Here is a 27367-nt window from a genome sequence, read left to right as displayed (position 1 = left end):
TACATTGAAGAAATGCCTTTATCATTTTTCCTTTAAGATTACTCATGGTATTTAGGTTCCATCTATAAACAATCTCATCAGAGTCTGACTTGTCTAAATCATATTACATTTGCTGCTTGCTGGCCTCAGTGGTCCATGTCCGTAATCCTAGAGACTTGAGAGACTGAGGCAGGAGGATCACAAGTTCAAAGCCAGCTTCAGCAACTTAGGCCTAGTCTCAAAATAAAAAGGTTTGGGGGATGTAGCTCAGTGGTTAAGTGCCCCTGGGTTCAATCCCTGGTACAAAAAACAAACAAACAAACAAACAAAAAAGCAGGAAATCCCTCTCATTACAGCTACCATTTTCCATCCTCTTCAACTTGGAATTGAATCTTTAAAACTTTATTCATATTAAAGTTGGTTAATAATATCTATTATTGGACAGTTAGGTTGTTTCTAAATCTGTATATTTTAAATAAGTTAAAGATCGTATTGATTTTCTTTTTCTCATCCAGACATGAATTATCAGTAGGAAAAAATAAAACACATATCTTAATTCTTGCTTGCCACTTTAAGTATGTTGGACATTTATGAATTGTGTTTTTTAAGTGGAATATGAGAAGGTAGGTAGGCAAGGTAGGAATCTTTCCTTTCAATGAAGGAATCACTTTCATTGGTCTTCAGGGAGAGAATGTAATGAATTTTTTTTTCCTTTAAATGAAGAGAAATCTTACATTTCCTTGACTTATTCAGATATTTACATGTTAGATTTGTACAAATCACAGTATTTCATCCTTTGACATAATTTACTGTATTGCTCAAACCACGAAATTATATGCCATTTTTAAATTTTTGAAGAATGTGTCATATTTAATGAATTCCCCAATTATGCCAACTTCCAGAACTTTCAATTACTTTCAATCCTACTCGCCCATCTCAATATCTTGCCTTTGTCCAATTTGAATTTGTCAAATGGATTTTATCCAAGGTCAGCTCTCATCTATACATAAAATTTTTAAAAAGGCAATCACTTTTAAAAATTCTAAGCACCACAATTGACTTGATTTTGTTGTGAGTTAGGTTCAATTATCATCAAGCTAAGTGCTTCACATTAGCCAATATGAATTATTTCTGCAAGGGAGGATATAAATCAATATTAAGAATTTTCAGGATATTTCACAGATCTCAATCAAGAACCTGTTTGCATTTGTACACAATCCAGTGAGAATGAGATGGTTAACGTACCATTTGATTGAAAAGGTGTGGAAAAATGCCCTTCAGAAAACCTCTGCAGCATTTTTGCAAAGAAAGCAAACAAAGTGCTCAGACATTAACTTGGCAAAGTATTACCATTAAAAAAAAAAAAAAAAGGTAAAAACATGCACAACCAATTTTTCGTGCATCGATGGGCTTTGAATGTGAAAAATATTCTAGAAAAATCTCAACTCTGCTTGAGCATTTTTTTTGTGCATAGAAGCCCACTGGGTAGGAGATGCTGAACATCCTAAAACTCATGAGAAAGTCTCAGGCAATAAAGAATTTTCTGACCCAAGATGTCAATAATGTAAACGTTGAGAACTCATGCATTAAATTATTTGGAATGTCAGAAGCAGAGAAAGGAATGAGCAATAAGCAGAAAACAGTTAACTGTGTAGATAGCAAAGCCACTAAGGGCACAGTAAGTGAAAACAACCTGGAAAATGAAAAGACCCAGAAAACAAAGGAGCAGGTTGCTCATGTCACAGCCACCTGACGTCGACTTCCCAAGTAGCTCTGGTCTTCGAAGTTCTCTTTTACGGGGACTTAATCATCAGACAACCTAGCCCCTACTCTGTCTCTGAAATGAACATTACCTCCTTTATCTCTGCTCCTTCATGTCATTCTTCTGACAATCAGCAGCTAAGGATGCATGATAAATACCAGCTCAAAATGCTCTGGGACAAAGCATTTCTGTTTTTCTTCCCTCCTTGATTTTCCACTAGAAGAATCACCTTCATTGAACCCACCTAGACTCAGAGGAAAAGTGTCTGCACGCATATCCTTTGTGATTTTCTCTTCCCAAGCCATTCATGAGTATTTCTTTCTCTTGCACCCTTCTATTTGAAAGACAGTAGGGCCACGATGGCATTGGTCCCCGTCACTGTCTCCAAGGCTCCTGCTCCTCCACCCCTTGGCGGGTATCACCTGGGTTTTATTGCTCACAGATGCTTCCCCAGCACCCGTTCCCTCAGGTGGCTTCACACTGTTACACAAGAGAGCCAGTTTGGGTTGTGCTTCCTTTGAACTGCACACCTTAACTCAATAAACACTTCCCCGGCTCTGTTTTAACAACCTTTGAAGCCATAAAATGGGTTGTGAAGATGCAGAGGTTACCCCGAAGAGCTCAAGTGTGTAATTCTTCAGGAAGTATGTAATTTCTTGGGTTTCAAGTTTTTTTTTTTTTTTTTTTTTTTTAAACAATGATTTGTCATGTTTCATACTTCTAACTCAAGAGGCTGAACTCATGTGGTTTGTGTCTAAAGTACACTGTTAGAAAGGATGTACGATGCCAGGTTGTTTATTTCTGCAGAATTTCCTTATCTCAAAAATAATCCTGAGTTTGCATAATCAAATCTGGGTTTAATCATAGCAGTGAAATTCCTTTCCTGGTCACGGCTCTCTTTCCCCAAAAGACAAATTCCAGGAAAGAAAGAGTTAAACGTTTTGACAATTGTGTCAAAACAAAATAAAAAAGCAGGAGTGAAATGGAACATAGCACCTCTCTGCACAGGTGAAATAAAGAACCTATTCTCCCGATCTCATCTCCCACGCCACCTTCTTTTAAATGCTGTTTCATTATAGATGAAAGGCGAAGATAGAGATCTCCACAAAGACACCTAGGGAAAAAAAAAATCACCCTCCCTGATCATAAGCTTTCACTTAGTGACAAGAAGACACCCTGTCTGCTGAGGTTGACAAAGCTATCCTGGACTCTATGCACACTCGGTTGTGAGAGATCTGATCAAAGTCCTATATATAAAAGCAAATGGAAAAGCCAAAGGTTTTGTTTTACATTACAGAACTTCAGCTTGATTTGAATGTCTGAAAGTTGCACTTTCTAGAATCTTAGAAACTGATCTCTTTTTTATAACTGAGCCAGCAGAATAAAGCAGTGCAAACCAGTGATGCTTGTTAGGGATCTAAAACAAGATTCACTACTGATATTGGACTCCAAGCAACCACTCTTTTTTGTGCACAATCAATTTAACCCAGTCCACACTCATTCAGAATGCAAATTGAGTGCAGAGTGAAGTTCGTTTGGAGAAAACTTTCATAAATATGTTTGTTGTTTACATAACATGTAGAAGGTGATGTCTCTGCCTTAAAACTTCTTGGACACATGTTTATAACATTCACTGGGCAATTCACCATCTACCTCCTCAGGATGAATTTGCAATTGCTGCTTTAGACCTTTATTTAACTTTTTCTGTTCTTTGCTATCTTTTTTAAGGTTTTGAGATTTTGTGAGTAGATTTGTGAAATAAATTATAACATCTTTTATGTATTTCTTGTACATTTTTTGCAAGTAGTGGAATGTAAACACTGAGCAGGGGTTATAGTTTATTTGCTTTATTGGGGTGCCTAGAAGAATACCTAGCGGGTAGTAGATGCATAATACTGTGGTTTGGATCTGAAATGTTCTCTAAAGCGCTTGGTATCAAGCTTGGCACCACTGGGAGCGGGGAAACTTTAAAGAGGTGAGGCCCTCCGGAAAGTCTCTTGGCCATTTGGGGTGTGGTCCCACCCTCAAGGGGGATGGTGGGATGTGGTTTCTTCCTCTCTCTTATCTCTTTCCAGTAGCAATAGGTGACCAGCTTTGTTTCTTGCTCTGTCTCATGATATGCTGTCTCTCCATGGGATCAGAAGTAACAGGATCAATGGACCATGGGCAGATACCTCTGAAACTATGAACCAAAATAAGTCTTCTCTCATTGTAACTTGACAATCTCATGTTACTTGTTACTTGTTACAGTACCAGAATGCTATCACATACCATATTTAATAAGTGTTTATTGAATGACTTTCAAATCCCCTCCCTGTGTCTAAATCAGGGCCTAGCCATGGCAAAGTCCATGTGGTCAATGTCACTGTTCACTCAACAACACAGTAACACTTTGTGCATCATTATTATTTACTGAGTCTTAATACATACCGGCATGCTTTGATTCAGTCCTTAGAATACCCTGCAGGTTAGCGTTTGCCACTCCAATTACAGATGAAGAAAGTGATGCAGATCACAGTAGGGAACTCACATCAAGTCATAGAGCAGACCCTGGATGCAAACGTAAGGCAGTCTGATTCGAGAGCTTGGCACAGGCTCAGTTAGGAACCCATAAGTCTACATTTTTAAATAATGCCACACCACTGACTACTGTTTACTCTTTACTCAAGTTGAGCCTTTAGTATTTGGTTATGACACTTTGTGTTGTCAAAACTTTTTTAAAAAAATCAGTCAAAACTAATTAAATTTCCTCTAATATATGCACTTTGATTTTCATTTAGTAGATAATAAGTTGGAAACCAACAAAAATGCCAACACTTTCCTCAAAGAAAATAGAGCTCAATTATTTTGAATATTCTGTTTCCTAATACTATTCCCAGGTCACTGAGGCATGTTTCAAAATACATGAGATTTTTTTGAAACTCACATTGTCACTAGTTTGTATTCCATCCAGCTGGATTTTAATGAAATACTAATAACACCACCAATGATACCAAGTTCTGTTGCTCGCCATGTGGCAAATAATAGTCTACGTCCTTCTTTAATATCCTTTACTTAATCTTTATACTAACTACATAAAGGAGGGCTGTTTTTCCAAGACATAAGTGAATATCTTACTTAGAAAAGTTAAGATCACAGAACTAGCTTTTGGTAGAGAAAGAATACAAACTCCCCAGACTAGTTGGGGTTCTTTGGAGAAATAGAACTAGTGTGGTAGGTATCAGTCCTCAGGCCTAAGAAGCTGCAGGGCTTCTATTTGAGCAAAGGAGAAGATGGATGTCCCAGCTCCAACAGAGAAGCAAGACCACTATTATTCTGTCTTTTGGTCCTGTTCGGGCCCTCAGTGGATTGGATGATATCCACCCACAGTAGTGAGTGTGACTCTTCTTTCCCCAGTTTGCTGGTTCAAATGCTAGTCTTTCCCAGAAATACCCTCACAGACACACATACCCCATAGTAATTCGCCAGCTATCTGGGCCTCCCTTAATCCAGTCAAGTTGACATATAAAATTACCCCTCACACCTGCAGTGGCCTGATTTTAACTATGGACATACTTAACTAAGTTATGCCTCCCCGCTGTGTGGAACTCCACAGTACTAATCATCAACTATGAGACCCATGTTTTAATATAGAGGGAAGTAAACACGGATCAGCAGGTTATTAGTAATCACAGGTTCATGAAATGACATACACCATAAAATTCTATAAAAGTAATTCTGGTTCTTCAATCTCCTGATGAATGTAAAAAGACAAGGAGAAGTGTATTTCAGGCAAGATGCATGAAAAAAAAAATTCAGGAACAACAGGAGCCACCATGACCAGAATAATCAAAGGCACGTAATAGGTGAAGGGGCCCTTGGGTTTGCTGAGAGTCTGAAGGGCTAGTCCCTGGGTGTCTATGTGACCATGTGACCATGTTCCCGGTCACATCCCACCAGGAATATCACAACAAATGAATCAGAGTGCACACTCAGATTTGGACACAGCAGAAAGGACGAGATGTGGGGAAAAGGAACAGAGGCATTGAATCAAGAATCACATGTCATGTTCTGAGGTGGGGGAAGTGGCATAACCTAGAGAGAAGGCACGGAGAATCCCATAGGACAAACGAGGTGTGGCTAAACTACAGCCCTAAAAATAAGGCGCAGGGGTTGACAGGATAAGCAATGGATGTCTCCTAGATGAGTATTTTTTTGGGGGGGTAGGAATTTTCTGGTGACATTAAAAGACAGTGACAGCAGGAACAGAGCCCCATTAGTTACGAAGTATATCCTAATGTGAGATGATGATTTGGGGACAGTGGAAACTGAAAGGGAGGGGTAGATGCCAGAGATGTTAAATGGGAAAAAATAAGATGTCAAATTCTGTTTGCTACTATAGAGGGAATCTACCTAGGTACCTGAAATAATAAGTGCCTAATTTATTCCAGAAATGAGGACAGGATCAGAAATGTGTCCGAGCCAACAGGCAGACCTAGAAGCATGCTACAGCAGAGACAGCAGCCCACGTCAGGCGTGAATGCCGACCTCGGCAACACAGGCGGTAGAATCTAACTAATGGAGACAAGAGTCACAGGAACAGTCAGTCAGGTTTGTGGCCTTATTTCCAGAATTCAAAAGGGGACAGGTTTTTTTCCTTTTGATTTTTAACACACTTGAATACTCATACAAAGATGTAAAATTAAATCAGATTTAGTTAAATGTTGGCTAATGGTGTGTATTGTCATATTTTACTGTAATAATTTTTTTTGGCTTGTTTTAGAGATTGCATGGTATATTGAAATTATGTATCTTTGGAATTCTTAACTTAGGGTAAATATCTTGATTTCTCCCCACTACTTTGTGAAAATACAATGTCATTCAAAACAACTGACGCATTACATTTTTTAAATCACATGATTTCAAACAGGCAATTCAAAAATGCTGATGGAGCTGTTTTAAAAGAAGCCAGGATTATTTGTAGTTATTCATACAACATTTTAATCACATTTTAAGTTGATAGATAATTTTTTAAAAGGGTGTATCATGCTAAGCGAAATAAGCCAAACCCAAAAAACTGAAAGTTGAACATTTTCTCTGATATGCAGATGCTAATTCACAATAAGGGGAGTGTGGCTAGGGAAGAATAGAGTGACTTCATGTTAGGTACAGGGGAGTGAAGGGAGGGGAAGGAATATGGGGGTAGGAAGGAGAGTAGAGTGAAAGAGACATTATTACCTCATGTACATGTCATATACAAGACGATGTGGTCCTACAATATGTACAATCAGAAAAATGAGAAATTAGACTCCATGTATGTATGATCTATTGAAATATATAAATGCATTCTACTGTCATGTACAACTAATTAGAACAAATTAAAAAATTAATTAAAAGGGCATGCAAAGATTTGTTGCATGTATAAGATTGAATAGAGGGTTTAAAACAAAATGGTAACTTAAAAAATGCAATACTTACATAAAAATCAACTCAAGGAACCTTAGATTACAGAGAAGGAAATGAGAGGGAGGGGGGCCAGGGGTATGAGAGATGGTGGACTGAGACAGACATCATCACCCTACGTACATGTGTGATTATATGAACGCTGTGAATCTACATCGTGCACAACCATAGAAACGAAAAGTTGTACCCCATTTGTGTACCATGAATCAAAATGCAGCCTGTAAAAATAAAATAATAATAATAATAATAAATAATTTAAAAAAACTCAAAATGAATCAAAGATTTAAAGGACAGATCTGAGGTTGTAAAACTACTAGAAGAAAACGTGAAAGGAAAGCTTCACAACGTTGGTCTTGGCAATGATTACTTGGACGTGCCACCAAATGTACAGGCAACCAAAGCAAAAGCAGGAAGCTGCATATACCGCAAGTCTAAAAGGGGTTGAGTTTCACAACATATAGAGAACTCTTATGACTGAATAGCAGAAAATCAAATAACTAGAGTAGAAAATGGCCAAAGAACCTGAATAGATTTTTTTTTCATAAAAGACATAACAAATAACTAACAGGTATGTGAGAAGATGTTCGATCTCAGTGATCATCAGGGAAATACAAGCCAGGACCCCAATGGATCATCTCCTCACACCTGTTGGGATGGCCATGATTAAGAAAAAAAAATGGTGCAATCATGGAGACATGGGACACTCGTGTACTACTGGAGGGAAAGCAAAACTGTGCAGCCACTCTAGAAAACAGCAAAGAGTTCCTTCAAAGATTAAAAATACAACTACCATCCAATTCCACAATCCCATTTCAGAGCAGTTGTTCTAAAGGATTGATGCTTGTATCTCAGAGAGACATCTGCAGTCTCCTTTCATTGGAGTCCTATTCATAATAGCAAAGATATAGAAATAATCTACATATCCATTTGTGGTTGAATGATAATCAAAACGTGCCAGTACTGTATGATTCCATTTATATAAAGTATCGAATATAGTCACATTCATAGAAGTGTCAAATAGAATGATGGTTTGTCCAGGCTGGAGGGGAGAGGCAAATGGGGAGTTGCTGTTCAGTGGAGCCATGAGTCAGTTTTCATTTACTGCAACAAAATACCTGAGACAATCAACTTATAAAGTGGAAAGGCTTACCACTTTGGTTTACACTTTGGAGGTTTCAGTCCATAATCATTTGGCCCCTTGCTTTGGGGCCTGTGGTGAGGCAGCAGCCCATTATGGTGGGAGCACATGGTAAAGGAAGCCCTCACATCTGGTCCAGAACTAAAAGAGAGCAAAAGGACACCAGTGTTGTTCCTCAATTCCCTTCAATGGCCTGTCGCCATTGACCTAGAACTTCTAACTAGACCCCATCTCTAAAAGGCTCCACCACCTCCCACCAGTGCCACCAGGGGCTAGGGACCAAGTTGTGAGCAGATGAGTCTTGGGGGCCTTCCAAATACAACTCATAGAAATGAATATTAAGTTTCAGTTAAGCCAGATGAAACATTTCTATGGAGCCGGGGTCTAACATTGTGCTTATAATTAACAAACTTGTCAAGAGAGCGGACCTCCTATGTTCTTACCATGATTTTCAAACCTGCATTGAGGCAGGTTTTGCTTTAGAAAGGATTGGATTCTTTTTACTAATTCCCTTACACAGCCTTTTGAGTATCAGAAGTAATTATCTTCAGCTACAAAACCAGACAAACAAATCAGCAACAGTTTCTGGTTGGACTTTCATCACCTTTCTGTTGCTGTCATTGCACGTTACCCATACCTTGCAAGTCTCCTGCACCTGTGGAGTCTTGGAAAGCTCAGCTCTTGGTGGGGGACATCTGGACTGGCCCATGTGTTGGAAGGATCACCAGAACTATCAACTGCACAATCACCTGACATAAGAGAGTACGGCCATGGCAAGAGGATCTGCCACTGGTGTCCAGTTTCTAAGGCCTTTCCTAAATCACAACTCAAGAAAAAACGTCCAGTACTCAATTTACACTAACAGTAATACTTAGTACTATTTAGTAAATTAACAGTTTTATATAAAATAATTATTATTCACATTTAACCAATATGGAAACTGTAGCCTAGATGATTGAGAAGCCCAATTGAGTTACTGTCGTATCAGTACTTGAGGACCTGTTTCCTTTGCTATTAAGATCAATTTATCCAATTATTCTTCAGAAAAATATAACAAGAATGGTATAGGGCCTTATGTGGTCGATTAACAGTCAACACTGCAACTTCACACCTGAACTTAACCTGTACTTAGAAAGAAAAATTTTATTTAATGTCTGGTTAAGGTTCTACAAACTAGTTGCACTATTAAGGATCAGACAGTCTGCTAGAATTGCCACTCACAAGACAATATTTCAAATTGAAAATCTTGATCCTTAGTACAAAAAAAAAGGTGAATCATTAGTCTAGTTAGTAATGCATCCTGATCACAAACCAAAGGCACTTATAACAAATCGTCAGTTTGTTGAAACAAACAGAGTAAAAGAAGTCGAAAAAAAGGGAGAGAAAAATATATCACACACTTTGAAGCAGTGGAAAGTGAAAAGAATGGAATCATTTAATTGACCTCTAGGTAAATCCCACTGTTATCGCCCATGTCATTCCCAAATATGTCAGGAACATATTAAGGAATACTAATGAATTATGTACAATTAATATGCACCAATAAGAAAGAATACTAATGAAGACCATTCAGAGAAGCACCAGGTTCTAGATTTATGACAAGAATACTTTTCTATATTTACTCTGAAATTATCTCAAATTGAGAGTGTCAGTGAACTTTACAGTTGAAGATAATCTTTTGGTGAAATGTATCCTCTATATGACCATTTTTATATCCTTTATTTTGTCATTTATTATATTTCTATGGTTTGCAGAATCATGTGGCTTATATTTTTTTACGCAATGATTTGCACACCATAGACATGTTTAATTTTTACATACCTCATCTGTATTTAGAAAGAAAAAAGGTCACCACGTCTCAGCCTCAGCATTCACAATGGACTCATGCTGGTAAGAAATTCTGTACTCAGAAAGTAAACCTAGTGTGCAAGAGTTTAACAGATACTCTAAACTGGGTAATGCAAACAGGCTGCGTTTGAACATGAGTCCATTTCGATCTGAGGTAATTGTTTCAAATGCTGTAAATATTCATTTGATACCTTTACCATAGAATAAACACTTTCTTACCACTCTCCTACACTTCTGAGGTTTCCAGAATACCATCCGGATTTATTTACTTCCTGTAAAACAACAGGGGTCCCTAATCCTGTCAACAGATTGTGCAGCATTTCCCCTAAGTCACGGTGACAGCGTTGTTTGTGAAATGCCGCCATCTATGGGACGGCCGCGGGCACTGCAGGCCGGGCCCCGCGCAGCCAAACCACAGGGCCCCCTGACTTGCTGCGCAACGTGGTTAGTTCAGTAAATGAAGCAGTTCTTGGTCAATAAACAGAAATAAAAATTATAGCATTGGCTAGAAAAAGAACGCTAGAAACTCCAGTCTGGAACTGCTCGCTACCACAGCTATTTCTTGGAGGAAACAAATGAGTTCGATGACAAGTGTTTCTCCACAGCTTTGATCCAAATCTGTTTCTCCACCCTGCGTCTCTGTGCTTCCATCCAAAATGTCCCAGTGCTGATAGAACAAGGCTGCCTCCCACACGCTTGCGCACGGGGTTAGATGGTTGATCAAACCTGTTTTAATTGTTCCTTCTAAGTAACACCATTAACCCCTCTTGGATTTCTGATCTGTTATTGAGACTGTGAGACAGTGTTTTGTATTGCTGCTCAAAACACAGCAGAAGAAACTGATTTGACAGTTTCTCCCATTGCTCGTTTATCTAAAGTCCACACCAGTTATCCATTCTCCTAAGCCTTCCTGTGACCAAGACCCGATGTCTTAAATTTTGGTTTTTGTTTTCATTTTACATCTGTGTAGCCTTAGGCAAATCATTTAACTTTCTTTAGTCTCAGTCTACTCAGATTCACAGCAAAAAAACTGGAGAAGTTATGTTGATATTCCTTTCCAACTCTCAATCATGTCAGTCATCTTCTGTATTGAAAACTAAATAAATAAATACAGTCACAGATTGTCCTTAGGATAGAATCTGAAGCCTCCTTGATTCTACAATCTCATTTTAAATATGAAGGAGCTAAGCATGTTAAAAAAATATCTATTTAGATATTTATTCATTTATTTTGAAAGGATGAGGGGCACTGTCCTTGGAAGAGTCTCTACTATTTCCAGGGGACAGTCTCTACTATTTCCAGTCCCTTAAGGGACTCAGAGATCAATGTTAATTTGAATCAGGCCCTCTGGTCTGCTAAGGGAGGAAATTAAGGACTAAGAGGAATCCTTGAGTGCCTTCAGTAGGCAAAATCCCAATTTGATAGTGGCTTATCATCTGATGTAGACCTGGAAGGAGCCAGTATTTACTAGACTTAGGCGTTCTAGATAAAGCTTAGGTAAAGGTTGGAACCCAGGTAGCTGGAATTCAGATGGGATAAGCAAGCAGGCATCTTTCCAGCCTGATGCCTTGGTAGTCAGAACAGCACTCTGCCTTGGTTTGGACAACTTTCAGGCAATCACTACAGGGCTTAGTTCAGCGACTTTCTCTTTAGTAGGGTGTGGGAAGTCTATGTCAAGTAAATGAATTAGATGGTATTTCTTTTTTCTCTGGACAATATGCCATTTGAATATTGAATCAAACAGTGTTCCATTTCATCTCCTAGATGAGTGAAAAGCTGCAAAGAACATCACTCCAAACCCAGTGAGGAGAAAATGTTCACTTATTATCTTAGTCTCTTCAGGCTCCTATAATAGAATACAAGAAACTGGATAGCTTCCAAACAACAGCATTTTAAAAAATTTTAACAACTTTATTGAGATATAATGGACACATAATAAACCACTTTATTTAAGGTATTCCTGTTGAGAAGTTCTGACATATCTATACATCCACAAAATCATCACTATGTGAAATTATACCACAAAGTTTTCTTCATGTCACTTAAACAACAGCATTTTATCTCTCACAGTCCTGGATTCTGGAAGACCAAGATCTGCCCACTTGGGACTCTTTGGGGGCACTAATCCCAGTAATGAGAAGCACTTTCCTTATGACTTAATCACCTGCCAAAGACCCCACCCTCCAGCATCATCACATTTTAGATTAGGTATCTACATATGAATTTAGGGAGTGACACAAAAATTTAAACTGTATCCATTATCCATGAGTTCATCTTTTCTTGAACTCAATAGGGAGTTAATTCCTCAAGGCAACCAAGATTAATAATCACATCTAAGAAGAGAGAGTGGTTCAGCTTAGTTGGCAGTGACCATCAACGAAGTGGGTACAAAAGAAATAAGCACAATTTTAATGAACTACTAAAAGCCAAGAGTGGGCTCAGGTGTTAATTTGAAATAGCTCAGGTCCCTAGGAACAAGGAAAGTTTGAACGTAATAAAAGTTTATCCATGGTCTCTACCAGGTGCTCAGAAGAAAGACTAAGGAGGAGATCAGAGAAATTCCTTCTCAGGAATACAGGAGAAGGAGATGATTGGCATGCAGGAGGTAAAAGTCTAAGAACCCCCCATCTGGCAAGATCTGTTTTTCACAAAACAAATGCTTTTAGCACATTGGGGAAGGACAGGAGGAAAGCCAGTCAGAATCTGAGAGAGTAAAATATAACTCTTCAGACAGAAGCAGACCACCATTGCTACAAGGAAAGTTTTGAAACCTGTAACCTCGGGGAGAAGAGACTTAAAAGAGGGGCTGGGTATGTAGCTCAGTTGGTAGAGTGCTTGCCTCACAAGCACAAGGCCCTGGGTTTGATCTCCTGTGTTATGGGGCGCAACTTAAAACAGACGTATCAGCACTGAGAAGTCCAAATTCGAGTCTTTATTAAGCCGGCCGGCTGACTGTCTCACACAATGCCCCAAAAAATGGCTATTGGGAGAACAGCCCCGACCACAGGGTTGTAGGGGTTCTTATACCAAAAATCACATCAATCATAAGTGTCTGTTGCTATGATTTGAAATTACACATTAACATCATGAGATCATCGACAGAGGGGGAAGTGTGTCAAAATGACCCTTACCTAGGTACAAACTAAAGAATGGTTATTACTAACATCCACACAATCACTGTTCACATGGTACATTGTTTAGGAGCAATAGGAATCAAAAGAGAGCAATTCTTTAGTACATAGGAGTTGCCATTGTATATTATTAAACATGTCACACCAAGTAACTGATGATGGGCACAGAGGCGGGGTGTTCCCATGGGAGAAGCTTATTTCCTAAATAACATGGAGTCTCAGAGCGAAATGGAGGCTGTTTAGTCATTTCCCTTAGAGTCTGGCCTATAACATTCTCATGGAGCCGGATCCGTCAGCCCATCACACCCAGCACTCCAAATAGGAAAAAAAAAAAAAAAGAAGACTTGACTCAGGATCCCACCCTGATTCCAAATGAGGCCTGACCTACTCGTGCACTGGTAAGGGACTCCCAGCTGCAGATTGTCAAGGGGGAGAGGGTGAACTCTTTGGGGTTTATAAGGGCAGTAATCTCATTAATGAGAGCACTGTCAAGAACTATGAAGCATCTGATTGTCTCCTAGTTAGAAGCTAAAAATTAACTTGAAGTAATTTCTCAAATCCTGGAAGGATGACCTGAGGTTCAAAGGCAGAGACAAAAGACAGTTTAGGACTCACAGCAATAACATGGTCAGTATGGTCAGAGTATCATTTTCTTTCACCAGTTCCTTGAGTCCCAATGCCCACAGGGTAACACTCGGAGGACAGAGGATGCCTGCGCACACAGTGGGTGGCATTACAGAAGAGAAACCTGACGGACCATACTCCAACCTCTGCTAATGGACCGCAAGCAAATCTACCTGACTTTTTCCCAGCAGGAGAATTTAACTTTATTACATTGGACAGCGATCAAATCTGCTCTGGAGAAGACATGAGCTTCATCTTACAAAGTTCTTCACTATATTAATATACTTGAGAAAAACAAATGCCCATCAGTGTCTCTGCTGGTAAGATGTACAGAAACACCAGAGACTAATGGAGACTTTTCCCCCATCCCAAAATCACCAGCCACTGATATAACAGAGTTTGCTACCAAGGGGAAAGAGGGATAGAAACACTAAATATGTACGATGCTGAAGCCCCAGACACACAGATCCTGGCTAAGGTTGAGGTGTTGCCAGGGTACGACCAAGTAGCACTCTGCCACAGTGGCATGGAGCTACAGAAAGACTTCCCTCTGTGGCACAGGTATTTAGGGAGGACCAAAAGCTGATGGGAGAAGACAGACATTTACAAAAACATGGAGACCACAGAGTCTGTTCTAAGCAACTAGAAGAATCCCAAGCCTGTAGTGCACAGAAGATAACCATCCCCATGATAAATGGAACTCTACCTAGCTCTTGACTGGACCAGCCAACACACACGTTTTGACAGCCTGACAGAAGTGCAGTCATGTCTTGGTACAGACACTCTTTTTCTGTTTCTGTTCTTCTCTATCCACAGCAGCTAACATTTGATAAATTTGTGTCCTTAGTTGGACACAAAGGGTCAAAAAGAAGCAATCCATTTTCAAATAGATAAGGCAAACTTAAGAAGAAAATATTTGACCCCACTATTGGAAAACTGGCAGAGGCTTTGAAGGAACTATGAGCCGACCAGAAAGGATCGAGCAGAAAAGTTGGGCAATGTGAAAAACACATGGGAAAATTCAGTAAAATGGAAATGTTATCAGTTAGAAGAACAAAACCAAAACAAGAGTCAAATGGTGACTCTTCAGCAGGTTCAGGAGTAGAAAGGGCACAGAAGAGGAAAGACTTAGATGTGAAGTGAGGTCAATAGAAATTATTCAGACTGAAATACAAGGAAGTAAAATAAATATAAAAAGAATAGAACATCTGAGATCTGCAGTACAAATCTAAAATTAGGTACCTAAAATTGGTAGTTCCCAAGACAAAGAGAAAGAAAAGGGAACAGAAAAAAATTGTTGGAAGAAATATTGAAAATTTACAAGAACAATTAAAATATCAGATCATGCATCTAAGAGACTCAGAAGATCTCAAAGAGAATAAAAACAAAGCAAAACAAGGACACATCTGGGCAGATAATAGTCGAACTATGAAAATCAAAGAAGAGAAAACTTGGAAGGCTGCTAGAGGGAAAGAAATCTTTCATAGGGGACAAGGACGGACATTGAAAAGCAGATGCTAGTCATGTGCGGTGGGGCACGCCTGTAACCCAGTGGTTCTGGAAGCTGAGTCAGGAGGATAGCAAGTTCAACACCAACCTTGGCAACTTAGCAAGACCCTGAGCAATTTAGTGAGACCCTGTCTCTAAATAAAATATAAAAAAAAAGTCTGGGGATGTGGCTCAATGGTTAAACAACTCTGGGTTCAATTCCCGGTATACCCCACCCACTGCAGGCAAAAAGAAAAAAGAAAAAAAGAGTCAGATCTTCCTAGAAGGAATGCAGTCCAGGAAGTCGATTGAGTGGTAATTTTAAGACTAAGAGCGAAGGAAGGAAGGAAGGAAGGAAGGAAGGAAGGGAGGGAGGGAGGGAGGGAGGGAGGGAGGGAGACCTGTCAAAAAATTCAATGCCCAGTGAAAATATCTTTCAAAAATTAGAACCAAATAATGATTTTTTTCATGCAAATGAGAGCTGAGAGATGCAGGTTAGCTGACTTAAATATTCAGTAACATAAAGAGAATATTCTTTAGGCAGAAGGGAGATGATACCAGATAAAAACTTAAACTTCACAAATAATTACAAACTCTGAAAATATTAAAAATGAAAGGATTAACAAATACTTTCAGGATATAGTGTAGCTAGTTGGCAATAAGCAAAGATACGTTTCCTAAAAGGAAATCTGCATTTATTAGTGCATGTGGAAATTACGTAACCCCATGTATAAGATGGCAAAAAGTCAGAACCTCACATGTAATAATGATAGTAATAATAGTAACAATAGTAATGAAAATAACAAAATTTATTTGGAGAAATATCTCAGGAAGCTATTTAGAAGTGGAATAAAATTATAATCACATGTCTAGACACATCATCCTCAACCTACTTATCAAACATGAAAGGAAAACAGGACTGGCAGTTACTGGGAACTTGGCCAGCTGATACCAATAATGGAAAAACTAAAGTAACAGTATCAAACTAAAGTCATTCATGTGAACTCCAAGCTTACCTAATCTTCTAGGGAAACATTTTCAAATAACCAAGTTCCATTTCACTATACATTCTTTAGCCCGGTTTTCCACACCTGAGAAATAACAAGGTAGCCCTCTTTGGCTGTCACTGCGACACCTGATTCCTAGCCTAGGCGGTCTTGGTCTCACTCCTGAGTGGGTTTTCTCTATTATACATCCGTCATGTCAACCTGATTTCTAAATGCTTGAAATGACCTCTTGCCATCTTCAGGATTTCTTCTGGATAACACGTGGGCTCCAGGCAGACTGTCCCTATTCTTTCTGTGCAGGCAACCCATGCTATCCCTCCAGGAAGTCTCCTGACAGCAACCTCCTTGCCATAAGCTAGCCCCTGACACACTCAACAAACTGTTCAAGTACTTTACTAACTCTGTGCACATACTGTGATGGGCTGACAGTCCTGACTCCATAGGAATGTTATAGGCCAGACTCTAAGGGAAATGACTAAACAGACTCCATTTCGCTCTGAGACTCCATGCTATGTAGGAAATAAGCTTCTCCCATGGGAATACCCCGCCTCTGTGCCCATCATCAGTTACTTGGTGTGACATGTTTAATAATATACAATGGCAACTCCTATGTACTAAAGAATTGCTCTCTTTTGATTCCTATTGCTCCTAAACAATGTACCATGTGAACAGTGATTGTGTGGATGTTAGTAACCATTCTTTAGTTTGTACCCAGGTAAGGGTCATTTTGACCCACTTCCCCCTCTGTCGATGATCTCATGATGTTAATGTATAATTTCAAATCATAGCAACAGACACCACTTATGATTGATGTGATTTTTGGTATAAGAACCCCTATAACCCTGTGGTCAGGGCTGTTCTCCCAATAGCCATTTTTTGGGGCATTGTGTGAGACAGTCAGCTGGCGGGCTTAATACAGACTCTCAAATTTGGATTTCTCAGTGGTGATCGGTCTGTTCTTAAGTAGTGCCCCATAACAATACCTTTCCCCATAATATTGTTTGAGTGAAGATTAAGTATGATCATACATGTAAAGTGTCCAGAACACTTTATAATAAATGAAGATCAATACATTTCAAATTTTGTACATTTAAAAACTGTTTACTTGTATATATTTTTCTCTAGAATACTGTTCTTCTCTATACTCTAGCACAACTGGGACTCAAAAATGTCTTTTTATTGAAGGATAAATATCTGAATATCCACCAATAAGAGGTTAAGAAATAAAGTTAGACCCTTATGGGTTATTATTTATTGATTAAAATAGTCAGTAGATATTGATATTAAGGTGTTTATTAATGTAAAATGAATGAGCTTACTAAAAATCTCTATACAATATTAATTCACTACTTAATAGTATGCATGCAAAAGAAAAGACTGGAAGGATTCAAATTTAAATAATTATTTAAGTAGATTTAGGTCTTCTGATCAATGTTTTATTTCAATAAGCTTAAATATTAATTCATTTTTCTCCTCTTTTCTCATATTTCTTTCATGTGCTTCTTATTTAATGATGAAATAATTTATAAAAATAATCTAAAAATTTACTTACCACAATGCAGCCCAATCCCAGCATTTTAATCCAAACTTATCAAATCCCCTTCTGTGTTTGGGGGCCAAGACCCCACAGCTACCTACTTAGTTTTTCCGTTGTCCCTCTGACCCTCCTTCTCATATACCTACTTGATAAATCCCAACTTGATTAACCCCAAATGCTTAATGTTGGAATACCTCCAAGATCAATGTTTAACCCTCTTCTTTCTGTCTGCATTCACTTCCTGTTTGTGACTTTGAATATCATGTAATGATAGCTCCCTAAATCCAGGGTTATGTATTCAACTATATTCTTAGCACATCTACTAGAATAGGGAATCCAGTCAGACACTGTGAACTTACTGCGTCTAAAATTGACACCTGGATATTTTCCCACCACTCTGACAAAGATCTGTGTCTTTTGTAAACTTCCCCATTCAGTCATATTCTTAGGCGACATATTTATTTTCTGGTTTTCATATTAACACACAGCCTAGTGTTTCAAACACAATGTAACTTAAAAACCAGCTCATTGCTAAGGGCTAAGCATTTAGTTATTAAATCACAGGTGATGAATTCTCTAACATAGGACTTGCAAGAACCATTACAACAGAATTCGAATTTCTTTCTCTTTTTAGAAATTCCTAAGAAAGATAATAATGCCATTCATAAAAGGTATTTATTAGTTTGAAAGTTCAGAGCTAGGCTCTTTAGAGTGTTCCTGGAAGTGGGGTTCAAAAGAGGGCTGGGGACCAACCAAATGCCCAGTGAAAGTAATGAACCCTGCTCTTCATTCTCATTTATTCATTGGTTTAACAACTATGAGCACTTATATTTATAAGAGCTGTTCTAAACACTGAGGAGATCATATGGGGCAGAGACTTGAATGTTTGAGTACAAGTGTATAATTTTTTTCAGGTCACCTCACAGTACTATTAAATTTACTTGCATGGCTTGATAACTTTTACAGCCCAACTGGTTTGTCTTAGATGATGGCAATAGTCAAGTGAGAGCCTTCAGGATCAAAGAGCTGCTGACTCACAACATGATTGTGTAAAATGACTTCCTATTGTGATACCGAATGGTAACGTTCGCATTTAGCTCAAATCCATCCAGCTGATTCTGCTGAGCTACACTGACCAGGGAAGATTTGATCAACCCAGAATGTTTCATTCGATAAGGAGTAGCTTTATTTCACTTGATTTGCAACAAATACTGGTCATCCAAGTTCAGAGCACCATGATGGAAACTTACAATTTGAGAAAATGAAAAAAATGGCTCTGTTCTCAAGAATATTGTTTGACAAAATATACCTTAGCATCCCGCAGAGTATTAGACCACTAAGCTGGAACTTCTTGAATTAAGCTTCCAAGCATTACACATTTTTAAAATGGTCTAAATGACACAGACCAGAAGAATGGCTTAAATACCAAAAGAAGGAAAATTAGGGAATGGACTATGGAAATTATAACCTAACAGTCTGAATACACACACACTCATGTCTCCAAGTTTATTTCTATAATCACAAATACACACCAATTAGGGTGTGCAAGCACCTAATGTTTGTAAAATATGCATTCATTCATGAGCACCTGCAATATTTATGCAGTGCTCTGTTATAGACAATTAGGGTGTACCCATGCAAAAATGAAGATGCTTTCTCTCATGAAGCTGATGTTAGAGCAGGGGAAAACAGGCAGTAATCATCAGAAATTTTGAACAGATGCATTACTTGGCACTAGAGATGATCATATCAATGGAAAAAGGAAAATAACATAGCCAGGGAAGATCAGGAGTCTTGGTACTAACGATGGGTTAGAGTTTCAAGCAGGACAAAGTAGTTAGGGAAGACTGGAAGAAGGTGAGTTATGTAGCAAAAAATATGAAATGCATTGTAATTTTGTGTGATACAGATATATATATTTATATATAAAGCATTTCTATTTCATGGTGACATGTATATGAGATTAACATACTTGAAGAATACAGATACTATTGGTCCTCCATCACTCACTTGTAGGTTCTGTCTCTATTGGTTCAACCAACAATGTATTGAAAACGTTTGGAAAAGTTAGCATTTATATGGAGCATGTACACTTTTGTTTCTTGTCATTATGACCTCAAAATTATAATAGAACAATTATTTACAGAGAATTTACACTGTATTAGGGACTATATATAATCTAGAGATGATTTAATGCTTAACAGATGATATGCAAGGTTACATCAAATGCTATGTCATTTCATGTATGAAATTGGAGCATCTAAGGATTTTGGTTTCTCTGGAGGTCCTGGAACCAATTCCCATAAATACCAGAGAATAACTGTGCATTCATCAGCATTTCCATTGAAAACATTTTCAATAAGTACAGATAATCTTTTTCTGCTTTCCAGTTTTCCTTGATAAAATATTTCTGATATTCACCTGAAGATATCTAATATTAACTTTTCAAGAATAAATGGAATTAAAAATACATAAATCAATACGTGTAGAAATTAGTTCTCACACAAGGCTTATATCGCCTGGTTCTAAGGGATAAGTCCATTTTTACACATGATTGGTAAAGGCCAGGTGATTGACCTTGCGTACTGCCTTTCACATGCAGATGCCACATAGTGACTGCCTTCCAGGCACAAGACATGTGCTACAGTTGCTGAGGCTGTTTCATTGGACTCTAGTTCCGGGCACCACCTCGGCTTAGCAAATGTAAAGAAGAGAAATGACACACAGCTAGATAGCACAGTTGGTATGGTAACTTTATCACAAACATGACTAAAAAGTAGTTATGCTAAGATTAAGTCAAATCAATTAATATTTTTGTCTCTGGTCTGAGGTTTTTAATCTTGGATTCGTGTTTGCACGTAGCTTCTTTGTGTTGGGTAAGGAATGCTTCTGTTGATGGTATAGCACATACTAACACAAAATATCAATTCTAGATAAATCCAATTTAGCCCAGAAGTAAAATAGCTGAGTAGCAGTTTCTACATATTTTTTTCCTTCCATTTACTTTGTATTTTTGTAAATAAACCTTTTAACATGAAAACTTTGAGCTTTGTGTGTCCCCATTCTTTGTTGAGATGAGAAACCCAAAATAAAACCCTTAAGTAAGGATTGGAGGTTTCTCTTTATGCTTGTGATAGAAACGCTACACCTGAAGCTGCAAATGAATATGTTCATGTTATGTATGGACCCGCTGCAAGAGTTATCGCAGCACAGTTAAAGGTGTATCTGAATAAAGATTTCCCTCAAAGTCTAAGGTGCTACTTCATTTTTGCTGATTGGGGATCCTTTGATTTTCTTCTCTATCCAGAAAAAAACAAAACAAAAACAAGTCTGTAAATCAAATAAAAACATTTTAACTCTCAAACTTTTCAATTTCATGTTGTTTCTACGAAGTCAAAATGTAAAGTAGGGATACCTGCAGATAAAGAGGAATGTTGTGTCTTCCATGAAGAAGTATGAATAGGTGCTCCTTACTTTTGTAAATAATTTGATAAAGACTATAAACCTTGATTATTGTGATATTTTCAACTGTATGATTTTGACATGTGACATGTCGAAATACAGTGTTAATACAAGTCACATTTTTAGTTTATGGATGGGTTAGTCTTTAAAAATCTCTGCAGTGGTCAATAGAATCTATGTTTAAAAATGATTGTTGTTACAATTTATGAGAAATCCTAAATCAATTTGAAATGAGACTTTTAAATTTGTGAATTCCCTTTTCTGGCATGAATAAAATTGTTCTTGAAGCAGAACTAAATAGAGACTGAGGGTATTGCTTAGTGGTAGAGAATATGCTTTGCCTGCATCATGCCCTAGGTTCGATCCCCAGCACCATTCAATCAATTAATTAATCTATCAATCAATATGTTGTTCACTCTCTAACGCAGGCTTTGAATCAATCCTTCACTTCACTATCCAACCAGAATTCTTATAAAAGCAACCATAGTTAATTCTAAACAAATTTATATGCTGAAAATTCCACCTCATAGCAGCATCTCAAAATTCATGAAGTTTCTACATTTGCCGTGCCTGTTAAGACTCCGGCAGTGCAGTGATTCATTACTGACATCAATGTTGTTTCTATCTTATAACTATAAAAATCTACCTTGACTTGTAGAAAAGATCGTGTTTAATTGCACTGGGTAGGCTACCGAGAGTTATTTATATGAGAGCAGGAGACCATCTTTACAAGATTTTAAAAAACCATTCTCAGGTTATAATATTGGGAAAACTAATTAAAAGTTTTGTAACATCAAAATATTATTTTATAAATTTTACAGTACATCAGAAAAATATCTGGAAAACAATGAGACCACATGTGAACCCACTGGACACTTAATGAATCTGCTGTTATTTGGTTTAATAGCGAATAAGTTATTCTTAGAAACTAGTTATGTTGAACTTTCAACACATAGTATTCTAGAAGGTGTTTTAATTCATTGGACGAGGAGGGGAATGAAATTTCTTTTAAAGTTTTTCAGGAAAGAAGCATGATCTACCAATTATTCCATAATGTAAGTTAAAATATAACATTTGGAAAGGTCATGCCAGCAAACTATGATGTGCTTTGGTTTGGTTTTTCATTTGTAGAAATTCTCACATTTTTAGTTAATGTAGAGATGAAAAATAAGCATTTTCATACCAAACAGTGAAAACTGAAAGATTTTTTTACATAGTTTTCAAATATACTTTATTTATCCTTTCCAACATGAAAGACACTTTTTGTAGGAAGAAAATGATCATTTTATTTGGCAAAACAAAAATTTCCAGCTGAGGCACATTAAAACATTTTTACAATTGCCCCAAAGGCAGAATATTTTCGCCATTTCTTTTTCTGTAAAAATCTGTCTCTACTGAATGGAAATGACCATGTTTTCCCTGAAAAATGTTAGAACAGATAAATAAATACTTTTTGCCCATCCAAAGCCTTTGTGAAATGACTTCTAACCTGTTCTACAAGTCCTAACGATGAATTTTTTCATAATAATTTAATTTTGTTTCTTAAGTTTTCCTGGTAAATTGGCAAATACTGTATTAAATCTTGGCTTATACTCTCTAAAAAAAGAAATGTTACCAATAGTGTGCACTCCTAACAAAAGTTAACATACTCTTTGGTGACCCACTTAATTTCAGTTAAATCTTACACTATAGTTTTATAATGAGTTAGAAAATTTCACATGGAGATGAAAAGTACATAATGAGTCAAATAGAAATGTTGGAAATTAAAACTATATTATTACTGATAAAGAATTCCTTTTATAGATTTACCAATCAACCAGACCAAATAAAAGAATCAGTGAAGTTAAAAATAGTTCAACAGAGAACATTTGCAATGATGAAAAAGGAAAAACTGAAATAAATTCCTAAAGAAAAAATAAAAATAAACACATAAAAGTGAAAGCACATTGTTCCCAAGTGCTATGGTGTGATTGCAGATAGTCTAACAAGCACCATTGGGGTTTTAGGATTTTAGTGGAAGAGAAGTCATGGCAGGGGCTCCTGGTTTCAGTTCTGACACACGGAAAGCTTGGAAGTCATCACCCTGTCCTGACAACAGAGCAGAACAGAAATAACTGAAAATCAGCAACATTTAGAAGTCTATCAGAGAATGAAGGTCATGAAGAAAATCACTACCCCAAAATCAAGAGAGTTGACGTGAGAGCATCACGGCCAATACACCTTACCTGGAAGAGGAAGGGCTGGAGCCAAAATCTAGTCGAAACAGTTAGACCGTCATTTTAACAGATTTCTAAATGTTCTGTGTGGGTGAGTTTGAGAGTGAGGAACTCCAGAGGGCTGTGGGGTGTTAGAGGGGGCCTATCACCTTTCTTTCTTTTAGCCTCCAGAAACCCACCAATATTTCACAGTGAAGAACCAAAGAAAAGCTTCTATGGTTCTGGTATGAAGGAAGGAAGAGTAACATCCCCAGAAAATTCTCTGTACAAAAACATCTCAGGGAATAAACTCTTTACCAGAGTCATACTCCACACAGGGAAAAGCTGTCTTTAACTCCAGTCCCTCTGTCCTTACTGTCTCACCTCAAAGTAATGGACAGCTATGAAACATGGCCAAAAAAAAAAAAAAAAAAAAAAAAAAAAATCCCTAAAAAAGAAATCCCAGCATATCATCTCTTTTAAATGGATGAATCGTAGGTCATATGAGTTATATCTCAATAAAGTTTTCAAAATGGCCACTACTCACAAGGAAAACTACTTAATAAAAAAACACCAAACATCAAGATCTTAATATATAAATCAAAACCATACCAAAATAGTGTTATACACGTACAAGAGTGGAGATACGGAAGCTACTGGAAACAATGGAAAGCCTTTAGCTGTCTTGTATGTTTTTATTAAAATGTAAAATATATTGCTACCTTGCAAAAGAGTGTAACAGTGTTTTATAAAATTGAAGAATACATTTACTCTATATCTAAGAAAGCCCTCTTGTGAGAATTTATTCCAGAAAAAGAAAAGCATATGCCCACAAAATACATCAATGTAAATGGTCAGAGTGTCTTCACTCACAAGAGCTAGAAATTGGAAACATCTCAAATGATCACTGATTGGTGAACAAATAAGCAAATTGAGGTACATTCACAATAGGGACCACTATTCAGCAAAAAAGAGAATACCATTCAGCAAAAAATATGCACAACATTATAACTGAATTTCACAAACTTGGTTCCAAGTGAAGGAAGCCGAACACAAGACACTACATACTATATGATTATGATGCTTTAAAATTCTAGAAAACCCAAAACTATTTATGGAGAGACCAGACCAGTTAGCACCTGTGTCTGAGTGGGAAAAGGAAACCAATTCTAAAGCAGCTGGGGAAACTGCACAGTGAGGAATCTATTCTGTATCTTGATGGCGATAGTTCCCTGGTTGTACAATTCATTAAAATCTACACTCAGTATTGAAGAATATATACATATATATATATATATATAATACATCAATAAACAAAAAGTGAATAAATCAGATACAAAATAAATACAATATTTCACATAAATATCTCTCGCTACATTGTGTTTGCTTCCCACTTGAAATGCTAGAACAGAGTCTAACTGAAGAAGGACATCTCTCTGTCACTGTATTGTAACACCCAGAGCACCACACACACATATTTAAATAATGAGTATCGAAATACAGGGCCAATTCCATCAATTACTTCTGTTCCTTATATTTCTTTAATTTATAAACAGAAATTAAGAAGTCCAAGGTCAAATTATATTCCATGTGTGTATGCTTTTGTCAAAATGAATCCTACTTATCAGGGAAAACATTCAGCCTGATGATGATATATAATGGGAGTGGGGCTGATGGGGAGTGAGAGAAGAATGGAGGAACTTTAGATTACATAGAGGGAAATGAGAGGGGGAGTATGAAAAATGGTGGACTGAGTCAGACATCATTACCCTATGTCCATGTATGATTACACAAATGGTATGAATCTACATCGTGTACAACCATGGAAATGAAATGCTGCACCCCATTTGTGTACAATGAATCAAAATGCAGTCTGTAAAAAATTAAAAAAAATTAAAATAAGGAAGGGAATTTTCAGGACAAAAAATTATATGAACCCCACTAATAAAAAAAAAAATTAAAAACAAAGAAAAACAAAGCAAAACAGAAGTCCAAGGCCAAGAAGTCCCTTATAGCTTGAAAGAACAGTAGCCAATGTAATCAATGCATTGGTAAGACGATATGATAGGCATGGCAAGAAATACAAATATGAATCAGCAGATTTATTATCCTGGTGAGTTAATGTACTGATGCTGCAAAGAAAAGAGTCTACCTCTCCCTACATGATGTACTATATAGTAATATATTCTAACACCATCAAGGTATCTACTAAGTTCCAACTATGGGGAAAATTTAGTTTGAATTGTAATTGGGCTTAGGATTGTTGGTATAATTTTACTGGTTAGACAGAGAAGAGAATTTCAAACAGGCAAAACATGGAGAAAAAAAATCCCATATGTTTACTTCCCAGGATCTATCTGAGAGATGGCATTGGCTTGGAGTGGGTGAAGCAAAGTGCATTAAGTATGAGAAAATAGGTAAGACCAAATAAGAACTAGAATTGATTATTATGTTTACCATAATTTGATCCTTTCATGTAAGTAATGGAACTTTGAAGATTTGAAAAGTATGAATATGCAGAACATGGTCATGTGTATTTTTAGAAAAGGAGAAGGATAAATTACATCAAAAAACAAAAAATGATGTTAGAGAAAATAACTATGAGACTTGAATAAGGTGAGTTACCATGGGGATGGGTAGTTTAGCAATTTATCCAAGAGATATTTCTAAGGTTAAACTTAGGTTGTTGAAGACTGGTTGGTTGTAGGGATGGAGCCTAGTAGGAGTTGCAAATTGGTGCAGCCACTCTGGAAAGCAGTGTGGAGAATCCTCAGAAAATTTGGAATGAACCCACCTTTTGACCCAGTTATTCCACTCCTCAGTTTATACCCAAAGGACTTAAAATTAGCATACGACACTAACACAGCCACATCAAAGTTTATAGCAGCTCAATTCACAATAGCTAGATTGTGGAACCAACCTAGATGCTCTACAACAGATGAATGGATAAAGAAACTGTGGTATACATAATAAGGGACTATTATTCAGCCATAAAGAAGAATAATTTTATGGCATTTGCTGGTAAATGGATGGAGTTGGAGAATATCATGCAAAGTGAAATAAGTCAATCCCTAAAAACCAAGGCCAAAGTTTTCCCTGATAAGTGGATGATGATATATAATAGGGGTGGTGGGAATGGGGAGTGAGAGAAGAATGGAGGAACTTTAGATTATGTAGAGGGAAATGAGAGGGAAGGGAGTATGAAAAATGGTGGAATGAGTCAGACATCATTACCCTGTGTACCTGTATGACTGATTACACTAATGGTATGAATCTACATCGTGTACAACCATAGAACTGAAATGATGTACCTCATTTGTGTACAATGAATCAAAATGCAAAAAATAAATAAATTTCTGTAAAACATCAAAATGCAAAAAATAGATAAATTTCTGTAAAAAATAAAAAATAAATAATTAAATTAAAAAAAAGGAATATCATGAACATAAACAAAATTGACCTGCAGTATTTTTATTACTTCTCCTAATTGACTAAAGAGTCATTATAATTAAAGATCTGCAAATACAAATTTTCCATTGCCCTCTGTGTGACACAAGCCTGTGGCAGCTACTCAGGAGGCTGAGACAGAAAAATCACTAGAACCCAGCCTGGAAAACATGGCAAAACCCCGTATCAACAGATTAAAAAAACTGATCAAAAAATTTCCTTCAGTTAAAATCCAGAGTTTTTTTTTAATTTATTTTTATTGTAAACAAATGGGATACATGTTGTTTCTGTTTGTACATGGAGTAAC

This window comes from Sciurus vulgaris (genome assembly GCF_902686455.1).
Source record: "Sciurus vulgaris genome assembly, chromosome: 7".
Taxonomy (NCBI): Eukaryota; Metazoa; Chordata; class Mammalia; order Rodentia; family Sciuridae; genus Sciurus; species Sciurus vulgaris.
The sequence above is the reverse complement of the archived record's forward strand: the minus strand, read 5'-3'. Positions refer to the sequence as shown.